The following is a 9928-nucleotide window of genomic DNA, read 5'->3' as shown; positions in this document are numbered from 1 at the left end:
TGGCCCGGCCCTCAGGAAGGAAGTAAATAGGAGATGCAGTTTTGGAGGGAAGAGTTTGGGTTTGGCTGGGCTGAGTTTGAGATGCAGCCTGATGGGCGTTAGGGGTCAGAGTGCAGTCTAGACCACCAGCTGGACGTGCAGGTTTGGGGGTCAGCAGAGCAGACAGGTGGGAAGTGAAGTCACAGGGAAGACAGTCAGGAGGAAGGAATTAATCTCAGGGAGGATGCGTAGAGTGAAAACTACCAGGGAGGGAGGGGAGAAAAGCCAGGGCTGAGTGACCTAGGTGCCCAGGAAGGAGAGTTTTAATAAGGCAGGAATGCTGACTGTAAGCCCCTGCATGCAAGGACTGAAAGTGCCCCATGGATTTAGTGACAGAGCCCCTGGGGCCAGCTTTCAGTGGTTCGGGGAACGAATGAAAGGTGAATAAATCCGGACAACAGTCCTGAGACATTGTGGAGTGAAGCTGGGGCCGAGGGATTGGCGATGGGGTGGGAGAAGCTGGAGAAGGCCTGAGGGTCAAGGTGAGTTTATTTATCAAGACTAGACAGACTTGAGCACGTTTAAATGCCACTGGAAAGGACTGGGAGTCAGAGAACGCAGGCAGAAGTGAGGGCTCCCAGGAAGAGAGAGGGGCTGGGCTGAGGAGGGGCAGAAGCGGGGGTCGGGGGTCGGCAGGGGCCCGGGCCCTGGGATGCGAGGCTGCGCCCAGATTAGTTGGGGGAGGGAGAGGGGTGCCAGAGGAGGGTGGCCTGGGTCTTAATCCATGGAGGCCTCAGTAGTGGAGGGTCCCGCGGCTGGGTTACCTGCCTCTCTCGTCTCTCGCTGGGTCTCCCTTAGGCCCGCTCTCCTCTGTCCCAGCTCCGTCCTCATCCCGGCCACACCCCGTGCTCCCAAGGCCCAGCTAGTTTACCCGAGGCCAGACAACCCCTCCCTCCCCAGGTGCTCCTCCCGGGCTCCTCCCATGAATCCTCAGCCGCTCTCTTTCCCAGGTCCGCCTCCAGCGTCTTTTCCAGCTCCTCCCCCAGCGGTGCCCCAGGAATCCCGCCTCCTTCCTTCCTGCAGCCGGCCCCGCCCACGGCCCCGCCCTCACCCGCCTGCGCCGGCCCGCTCCCCATGAGGTGCATATCCATTGGCTGAATTCGTTATAAGGCTCCGCCCCCTAGACTTCCGCTTCTGCGATTGGGGCAAGTAGCCGTCCGTCAGCGCCGTCGCCTGGCAACGGGGTGGGCTGCTCTAGAGGAAAACTTGTGGACTGCAAGCGGAAAGGCAGGTCGGGGGTCGGCGCTGGGGCGGAGGGCGAGGGCCTCGGTGAGCGGAAGGGTGGGGGTGTGGGAGGGGGAAGGTCGTTGGTCAGGAGGCCTGGGGGAGCATTCTGATGGGGGCGATGACCCTGGTCCTGGGAGCGGGTGGTGCCAGAGTGGACCTGGGCCCTGCCCCTCCCTGGCAGCCCGTGCCTCTCTGCCCTGCGGCGGGGTGGGGAGTGGTGGGGGGACAGCTGCGAGGGAGGAAGAGTCTCCTCGCGTGGTCAGTTGGAGCACAGAATCACTCCTCACATTCTGCTTGTCGTGTGGTTGAGATCAGAGGGTTCCGGCAGATTCTTACCCGAGGGTTCTCAGGGTGTAGGCCAGCTGTCGGAAGGGAAAGTGAGAGAGAGAGAGAGAGAGCTGTAGAGAAGCAGGAAGAACTGGGAGCATCGGCGGGAGGAGGCGAGGCGGGGGCGCTGTACTGAAGTGTGTGCCGGGCTGGGGCGGTCTCTATTCTGACCACAGCCTACTCACTTTGTCCCCGGAGAGTGGAGCTGATGGCTAAATTCAGGGCAGAGGGGAGAGAAGAAAGTGCTCCTAGGCTAACACCCTGCAGATGAGCCAGTGGGGCTCCCTGGAGGGAGGGAAGCCAGCATAGGGCAGGAGCGGGACAGGTCCCCTTCTGGCCAGCACAGCTGGCGGCTGGCCCAGGCTCAAGCTGACCCTTCGCAGAAGGGCTGCCGGTTCTGGGATGTAAACAAAGCTTGAAGCAGATGAGGCGGTGGGAGTCTTCCCAGAAGGGGCGTACTGAGGGCCAGATTGCTGCTCCCAGGACAGCGGCCCCTTGGAGGTGGAGAGTCCAGGGTGTCCCTCGAGGACAGGAGCCGTCAGAGAGGCTCAGAGAGGCTCTGAAAAGAGGTGCCTGAGCCATGCTAGGATGCCAGCAGGAATTGCGGCCCATTCTGCAGAAAAACAGCTCCTGGCTCCCTCCCTAGCACTGGGGAATTTGTTCCTTCCAAGCTGGGCTGTTTGTCTTGTTCCAAGGCAAGAAACCTTCTGTTGCCTTGGGCTCATGTGTCTCCTTCTCTGGCCTCCAGAAAGCCGAATTATTGATAAATGCCCTATGTTGCCTCATTTAATCCTTTCCCCCTCATTACAGGGCTGGTGGCACTTTCCCTGTTTTACTAGGGTTGGAAAAGGCTTCATAACTTGCCCTCAGTCGTAGCACCAACCAGTGTCAGAACTTGAACTCGGATCTGTGCATCTTTGCTTACACCATCTGGGTACCAGCGCACTTCAGTGCCCACCCTCCCGCTCTGCCCCACGGCCCTGCATCTTCGGAAGCCAGTTTCTCATTCTCAGTCCTACTCACGTTTGGGGCCAGGGACCTCTTTGTTCAGGGGGGCGGTCCTGTGCGTTGTAGGGTATTTAGCAGCTCCCCTGGTTGGTATCCACTAGATGCCAGCAGCACTCCTCTCCCTGGTTGTGACAACCAGACATCATTGCCAGCTGTCCCCCGGCAGACAAAACCGCCCCCAGTTGAGAACCACTGGGGTTAGCAATCTTAAAGGATCACTGAGGCGCGTCCTCTTGAAAGAGAACGTGATATACGTAAACCTGCAGGAGACTCAGGCCAGCGTTGGGTTGTTTTATGCACAGCTTGCCTGGAAAAAAAAAGCCCGTGGCACATATCGAGGTGCACCCAGGACAGTCCCGTGAGAAAACCATTGCCAGGGACTGAAAGAAAGTTCAGGAATTATGCATCTGGGGAGAAGTAAGGACGCATCAAAGGCCTTCAGTTCCTCCCCAAAGTTGATTAAAGAGATTTCAGGCCTGATTAAACGATGGAGTCCAGGCTGGATGAACTTGGGGACGCTGTACCACTGCCATTACGTCCTCCTGCCTTGTGGGAGCTCTTTAACAGGAGCGGGGTGTCCTTGGAGCTGTCTAAAGATGTGTCCTCTTACCAGTGCCCTGCGGACACCGAGAATGGTGGGCCAGGGGCCCGGGGCATGGTGTGAGAGGCTGCCCTTCCTTCCACCTCTTGTTGACTCCAGGCCTGTGGCTACTGCTTGAGGGTGTAGCAGTTCTCCCTCCTCCTAGAAGAAAAACCAGTGTTGCCAGCTGCCCTGCTTCTGGGCCTTCCCTGGCATCTCTTCCAGGTGCCGCCCTGAGCCTACCGCATGCCGACGGGCCGCATCTCTCCTGTGCATTTCTGCCCTCCGCTCCTCCCTGTGGGCGCCTCGCCCAGCTCTGGTCCTTTCTCGCAGCCATCTGGACCCTGAGGAGGCCAGGCTGCTGTTTCCAGACAACAGTGCAGGAGCCTGTTGCCGGTGGGACAGGGGAGGGGGCTGGGATGGGCTGGAAGTGAGGGGCTGGGTGGAGGCAGACGAGGCCACCTTGCTCTGTAGCCCCCCCGGCCCCCTCCGCACACCAGACCTCGCCTGGACGATGTCGGTTTCACCCTGCACCTTTGTGTGCACCGTCCCTGCTTCCTGGGCGAACCACCTGTGGGTGCCGGAAAACCCAGCCGGAACATGTCCTTTGGGACATTTTCCACTCTCCCCCCATCCCTGCCGATCCCCGCAGCATTTGCTGGACGGGACGCTCCTGCAGGCCCTGGGCCTTTCTGAGGCTTCTGTCTGCTCTCCCTCTGACGGGGCCTGGCCTAGGAGACGCTGAGTTAGTTATCTGTTGAAGGAATTAGATGCATGTGCTGATGTCAGGAAGGCCAGTGTGCTCGAGGGGGCAGGCCCCATGACCTCTCAGTGGCACTGCCCCTGGCCGCACTGATTGCTCAGTCATGGAACATCTGGGAATGTCTGAGGAGAGGCATTTACATGTTGGCAGCCTTTTAGCCCCAGACGTCCCCCTGAAAGAGGCTGGTATCCCCCGGTAGAGCGATTCCTTGGTTTTGAGAAGGAAGGATGCTTTCCCAGGATGTGGGAAGGTTGAGGTGCGGCATTTAGATGGAGCCCCTGTCCTTGCTGTCAGCTCTCCCTGGTGGCCCAGGCCTGGTGGGCCATGGGGTACAGAGGTGGGCAGGGGACTGGTCACGGGTGGTGGAGTGAGTGGCACTGATCCAAGGGGCCCTGAGTGCCTGGGATCTGGGAGTGAGTCCCGTGGGGCCCGAACGTGAGGGACCCAGGCAAGGCCGACCTCCTGGAGTTAGCACACGGGATCTCACGAGGTGGTGAGAGAACAGGCCGTCCACCCGAGGGGTGGGTGGGGAACAACACAGCCGTTGGACCGGCGTGTCCCCGTGCCTGCATGTGCCAGGCTGGCTCAGGTGCTGGCCAGGTGGCCGCGCGGCAGTCTCTTTAATGGCATTCAGATTCTACGGTGGGTGAGTCAGGCATGCAGGTGTGGGTGCAGCGCAAACAGAGTGAGTAAGGGGGGACCTGTGTCCATGTCAGGTAAGGCAGCAGTCGGTTCTAGGAAAGTCAAGAATGCCGGGTAGTCTTGGAACCTGAGGCTGAGTAGATGGTGAGGGGTGCAGGGGTGGACATGAGGGTCCTCTGAGCCAGACAACGGGCAGAAGGGAACTGTCCACAGAGACTGGTGTCTGACGTTCCGAGGGGACCACACGCATCTGCCAGGTCGGCCTTGGGAGCCCACCTGGGTGGGCACGGCTGTCAGCCGGCCTGGAGGGTCCAGCTCTGACATGAAGGTGTGCTGACATCTCACAAACCTTTCCCCCCAGGTGTTCAGAAGGCCGTCATCTCTTCCAAAGTTTAGGTGAGTCAGGGGCCTCTCATGTCACAAACCTTAAGGTTTTCTAGATGAAGTGAAAAAGCGTGGTGATCTTTGCTAGGAAGACCCTGAGAACGAAATAGATTTCACTAGGGTACATTTTAATTCATTTACCATTTCCTGGATTTCAGCAGAATAACAAGGTGGGGACGCAGGGAGAGTTGTGTGACAGGTCTTTTGGTGACTTGATAAATTAACACAGATTTTGAGAGAATCTTGAATTTCCCTGGTTGGAAGGGTATGAATCTAAAGATACTTTTGACTAAAGCTATCGTGATTTATCGCTAATGGAAGTAAAGCTGGGGTGGAACCAAGTGAAAGCAAAGTCACGCTGTGTAGAGAGATCAGGTCACTGTGCGGGGTCCCAAAATAACCTGCAGCCTGCTTTCTGGTCAACAGAGCAATGCAGCGTCCTTCTTAATTATTACCCTAGCCCTTCTCTGTTCCTCCTGCATCCTCGATGAGAAGGATTAAGCTACCCAGTCACTGAATGGCACCAACCCCTTTTTTGAGCCTTCCAAGAAAGCATCCCCCTTCACACTCTCACCGAGCCCCCCATGCTTCCTCGCTGCCTTGGGTTGGAAATGCAGCTCTGACCACACGCGCACTCCTGCTTGTCTTTAGCCAGGGGGCATCGACCTATTTTCTATTGTGATTTCTCTTCCGCGTTGCTTTCAGACACTTAATACTAAGAGCACTGCTTTGCAGTTGGCAGAATATATTAAGTTAACTGCAGAGTCAGTGATGTTGGTACCTTCTTTCTGCCTTTGCTTGGCACTCTTTCCTACTCTCTTCCGGAAGTGGTGGGTATTTAAAAATCAAATGATGATGGCTCGTCTCCTCATCAAGTCCTACGTGATCGGGTTGTTTCTTGGGGCTCTTAGAAAAGTTGAGGAACAGGACGGGTCTGCCTTGGCATGGCCGCCTGGGCTGTGCGCCCTGGAGGGGACCAGGCACCCGCTGGTGCCGCTCGCTGTATCTTAGACATGAAGAAAGCCTCACGCAGGCTGGACCTTGAGCCCAGGGCCGGAAGTTTTCCTTCTTGGCTCTTACGCTGCTGAAACACTTGAGAACTGGAAGCATTTAGATCAGGTGGCCCGTGAGTGATAGCCCCAAACTCGGCTGCACAAGCACCCGTTTCCAGCAGCCTTTGCAAGCGCGCTACAGCTTCCGTCCAAGGAGCCCTCTGCTGGAGGCTTCCTGTTGGGGGCAGATGGGCACCCCTGCCAGAATGGCCGGAGTAAAAAGATGGAAAAATAGCAGGAATGTCAGAGAGGATATGGAGAAATTGGAACCCTCATGCTTTCCTGCTGGGATTGTAAAACAGAAAATAGTTTGGCAATTCCTCAAAAAGTGAACATCAGATTATACAACCCAGCAATTCCATTCCTAGGTATAGTACCTGCCGCCCCCAAATTTGAAAGCAGGGACTCAAACAAGTACGTATACACATATGTTCACAGCAGCACTGTTCACAACACCCAGAGGATAGAAGCAGCCCAAATGTCCATCAACAGATGGATGGATAAACCAAAGACGGTATCTCCATCTACCATAAATATTATTCACCCATAAAAAGGAATGAAGTACTGATTACGCTACCACGCAGATGAAATTTTAAAACATTATGCTGACTGAAAAAAGCCAGACCCCAAAGACCATGTACTGGATGATTTCATTTACATGAAATGTTCGAAATAGGCAAATCCACAGAGAAAGCACATTAGTGGTTGCCAGGGGCTGAGGGATCGGGGATGGGGAATAACCGCTAACGGGTGTGGGGTGTCTTTTGGGGTGATGGAAATGGTTTAGAACTAGATAAAGGTGGTGGTCTCACAATGTTGTGAATGTCCCAAATGCCACTGAATTGTTCACTTTTCTTTTTTTTTTTTTTTGGTACCTGGAGTTTATTTTTTTTATCTTTTGTTTTTATAAATAGATCTTTATTGGAGTATAATTGCTTCACAATACTGTGTTAGTTCCTGTTGTACAGCAAAGCGAATCAGCCATATGCATACACATGTCCCCATATCCCCTCCCTCTTGAGCCTCCCTCCCACCCTCCCTATCCCACCCCCTAGGTCATCGCAAAGCACCGAGCTGACCTCCCTGTGCTATGCTGCTGCTTTCCACTAGCTAACTATTGTACATTCGGTAGTGTATATATGTCGATGCCACTCTCACTTTGCCCCAGCTTCCCTCTCCCACCCTGTGTCCTCCAGTCCATTCTCTATGTCTACCTCTTTATTCCTACCATGCAACTAGGTTCATCAGTACCATTTTTTTTTTTTAGATTCCATATATACGCGTTAGAATACAGTATTTGTTTTTCTCTTTCTGACCTACTTCACTCTATGACAGACTTTAGGTCCATCCACCTCACTACAAATATCTCAATTTTGTTTCTTTTTATGGCTAATATTGCATTGTATCTATGTGCCACATCTTCTTTATCCATTCATCTGTCGATGGACACTTTGGTTGCTTCCATGTCCTGGCTATTATAAATAGGGCTGCAATGAACATTGTGGTACATGTCTCTTTTTGAATCATGGTTTTCTCAGGGTATATGCCCAGTAGTGGGATTGCTGGGTCATATGGTAGTTCGATTTTTAGTGTTTTAAGGAACCTCCATACTGTTTTCCATAGTGGTTGTATCAATTTACATTCCCACCAACAGTGCAGGAGGGTTCCCTTTTCCAGCATTTATTGTTTCTAAATTTTTTGTTAATAGCCATTCTGACTGGCATGAGGTGATACCTTATTGTAGTTTTGATTTGCATTTCTCTAATAATTAGTGATGTTGAGCATCTTTTCATGTGCCTCTTGGCCATCTGTATGTCTTCCTTGGTGAAATGTCTATTTAGGTCTTCCATCCATTTTTTAATTGGATTGTTTGTTTTTTTGATATTGAGCTCCATGAGCTGTTTGTATATTTGGAGATTAATCCTTTGTCTGTTGTTTCATTTGCAAATATTTTCTCCCATTCTGAAGGTTGTCTTTTTGTCTTGTTTATGGTTTCCTTTGCTGTGTAAAAGCTTTTAAGTTTAATTAAGTCCGATTTGTTTATTTTTGTTTTTATTTCCGTTTCTCTAGGAGGTGTGTCAAAAATTATCTTGCTGTGGTTTATGTCAAAGAGTGTTTTTCCTGTGTTTTCCTCTAAGAGTTTTATAGTGTCTGGCCTTACTTTTAGGTCTTTAATCCATTTGGAGTTTATTTTTGTGTATGGTGGTAGGGAGTGTATTTCATTCTTTTACATGTAGCTGTCCAACTTTCCCTGCACCACTTATTGAAGAGGCTGTCTTTTCTCCATTGTATGTTCTTGCCTCCTTTGTCGTAAATTAGGTGCCCATATGTGCGTGGGTTTATCTCTGGGCATTCTGTCCTGTACCATTGATCTATATTTCTGTTTCTGTGCCAGTACCATACTGTCTTGATTACTGTAGCTTTGTGGTATAGTTTGAAGTCAGGGAGCCTGATCCTTCCAACTCCGTTTTTCTTTCTCAATATTGCTTTGGCTATTCGGGGTCTTTTGTGTTTCCATACGAATTGTAATGGCATTCTAATTCTGTGAAGAACGCCATTGGTAGTTTGATAGGGATTGCATTGAATCTGTAGATTGCTTTGGGTAGTATAGTCATTTTCACAATATTGATTCTTTCAATCCAAGAACATGGTATATTTCTCCATCTGTTTATGTCATCTTTGATTTCTTTCATCAGTGTTTTATAGTTTTCTGAGTACAAATCTTTTGCCTCTTTAGGCAGGTTTATTCCGAGGTATTTTATTCTTTTTGTTGAGATGGTAAATGGGATTGTTTCCTTAATTTCTCTTTCTGATTTTTCGTTGTTGGTGTATAGGAATGCCAGAGATTTCTGTGCATTAATTTTGTATCTTGCAACCTTACCAAATTCATTGATTATTTCTAGTAGTTTTCTGGTGGCATCTTTAGGATTTTCTATGTATAGTATCATGTCATCTGCAAACAGTGACAGTTTTACTTCTTCTTTTCCAATTTATATTCCTTTTATTTCTTTTTCTTCTCTAATTGCTGTGGCTAGGACTTCCAAAACTATGTTGGATAAGAGTGGAGAGAGTGGACATCCTTGTGTTGTTCCTGATCTTAGAGGAAATGCTTTCAGTTTTTCATCATTGAGTTTGATGCTTGCTGTGGGTCTGTCATATATGGCCTTTATTATGTTGAGGTAGGTTCCCTCTATGCCCATTTTCTAGAGAGTTTTTATCATAAATGGGTGTTGAATTTTGTCAAAAACCTTTTCTGCATCTGTTGAGATTATCATATGGTTTTTATTCCTTAATTTGTTAATGTGGTGTATCACATTGATTGATTTGCATATATTGAAGAATCTTTGCATCTCTAGGATAAATCCCACTTAATCGTAGTGTATGATCGTTTTAATGTGTTGTCGGATTCTGTTTGCTAGTATTTTGTTCAGGACTTTTGCATCTGTGTTCATCAGTGATATTGACCTATAATTTTCTTTTTTTGTGATATCTTTTCCTAATTTTGGTATCAGGGTGAAGGTGGCTTCATAGAATGAATTTGGGATTGTTTCTCCCTCTGCAGTTTTTTGGAAGAGTTTGAGAAGGGTTAGGTGTTAGCTGTTCTCTAAATGTTTGTTAGGGCTTCCCTGGTGGCACAGTGGTTGAGAATCCACCTGCCAATGCAGGAGACACGGGTTCGAGCCCTGGTCTGGGAAGATCCCACATGCCACGGAGCAACTAAGCCCATGTGCCACAACTACTGAGCCTGCGCTCTTAGAGCCTGTGAGCCACAACTGCTGAAGCCCGTGCTCCTAGAGCCCATGCTCCACAACAAGAGAAGCCACCACAATGAGAAGCCCGCGCACCACAACGAAGAGTAGCCCCCGCTCGCCGCAACAAGAGAAAGCCCACGGGCAGCAACAAAGA

General features: G+C 50.9%; 1 protein-coding gene across 3 annotated transcripts in view; it reads left to right on the top strand.

Annotated features, from left to right (window-relative positions):
- Window positions 1-521: 521 nt before the first annotated feature.
- MEAK7 (MTOR associated protein, eak-7 homolog) overlaps window positions 522-9928 on the top strand; it is a 34140-nt gene continuing 24733 nt past the window's right edge. The window contains exons 1-2 of one of the 3 annotated variants that reach the window (XM_036834672.1): window positions 522-1266; window positions 4948-4982. The gene's annotated coding sequence lies outside the window, so the exon portion shown is untranslated. Of the gene's footprint in view, window positions 1309-4947; window positions 4983-9928 lie in introns of all 3 variants that reach the window. The other 2 variants (XM_036834673.1, XM_036834674.1) reach the window with 2 other exon arrangements.

The sequence above is a fragment of the Balaenoptera musculus genome, chromosome 19 (genome assembly GCF_009873245.2).
Source record: "Balaenoptera musculus isolate JJ_BM4_2016_0621 chromosome 19, mBalMus1.pri.v3, whole genome shotgun sequence".
Lineage (NCBI taxonomy): Eukaryota > Metazoa > Chordata > Mammalia > Artiodactyla > Balaenopteridae > Balaenoptera > Balaenoptera musculus.
This window is presented reverse-complemented; position numbering and strand designations above follow the sequence as displayed.